General features: G+C 60.8%; 1 protein-coding gene across 2 annotated transcripts in view; it reads right to left on the reverse strand.

Annotated features, from left to right (window-relative positions):
* The window catches only part of ZBTB6 (zinc finger and BTB domain containing 6), a 7307-nt gene that overhangs the window by 5875 nt on the left and 901 nt on the right, over window positions 1–531 (reverse strand). The gene's annotated exons all lie outside the window — the stretch shown is intronic.

Raw genomic sequence — 531 nt, forward strand, 5'->3', positions numbered from 1 at the left:
CCCCATACATGTCCCCCAGGGGAGTACCCGGATTCCCATACATGTCCCCCAGGGCAGTACCCGGATTCCCATACATGTCCCCCAGGGCAGTACCCGGACCCCCATACATGTCCCCCAGGGCAGTACCCGAATCCCCCCCCAGTACGGAGGGGGACGGAGCTTGCTTTTTAGCAGGCTGAAGCACTGAAGAACAAGGCGGGAGCAGAGGATGCTGGAGTGGAGAGGTAAGCAGGCATCTGGGGGAGGACTAGGGTTACCACCTGTCCCGGATTCACCTGGGCAGTCCGGGGTTTGAGTCCTCCATGTACTGTGTCTGGGTTTCAGCTGGCCTGAAACAGGACTCAAAACCCGGACTGTCCAGGTGAATCCAGGACAGGTGACAACCTTAGGGAGGACAGCAGCAGCTGAGCTTGGTGCCGGATGCTAGGGTGGGGGGCAGTGTTTTGCAGAGGACAGCACGACGGCCAGTCGCAGCAAGCAGCTGGTGCCCAAGGCTGAATAGGGGCGCGACGCAGGGTTGGGGTGGAGACA

The sequence above is a fragment of the Nanorana parkeri genome, unplaced genomic scaffold, assembly GCF_000935625.1.
Source record: "Nanorana parkeri isolate BGI_ZX_2015 unplaced genomic scaffold, ASM93562v1 scaffold1760, whole genome shotgun sequence".
Taxonomy (NCBI): domain Eukaryota; kingdom Metazoa; phylum Chordata; class Amphibia; order Anura; family Dicroglossidae; genus Nanorana; species Nanorana parkeri.